We start from the raw sequence: 256 nt of genomic DNA on the forward strand, positions 1-256 counted from the left end.
CAAGATTCCGACTTGTTGAATGGGGTTGGTAAGAACTTCCCAACCTCTTCTTCGGATCTCATGTCGGATCTCCGGATATTCACCCTTTTTGAGTGAAAAAGGGACCTCGGGGATCACCTTCTTCAAGGCCACAACTTCATAGAAGTGGTCTTGATGCACCCTTGAGATGAATCTTTCCATCTCCCATGACTTGGAGGTGGAAGCTTTTGCCTTCCCTTTCCTCTTTCTAGAGGTTTCTCCGGCCTTGGATGCCATC

This window comes from Arachis duranensis, chromosome 7, assembly GCF_000817695.3.
Source record: "Arachis duranensis cultivar V14167 chromosome 7, aradu.V14167.gnm2.J7QH, whole genome shotgun sequence".
Classification (NCBI taxonomy): domain Eukaryota; kingdom Viridiplantae; phylum Streptophyta; class Magnoliopsida; order Fabales; family Fabaceae; genus Arachis; species Arachis duranensis.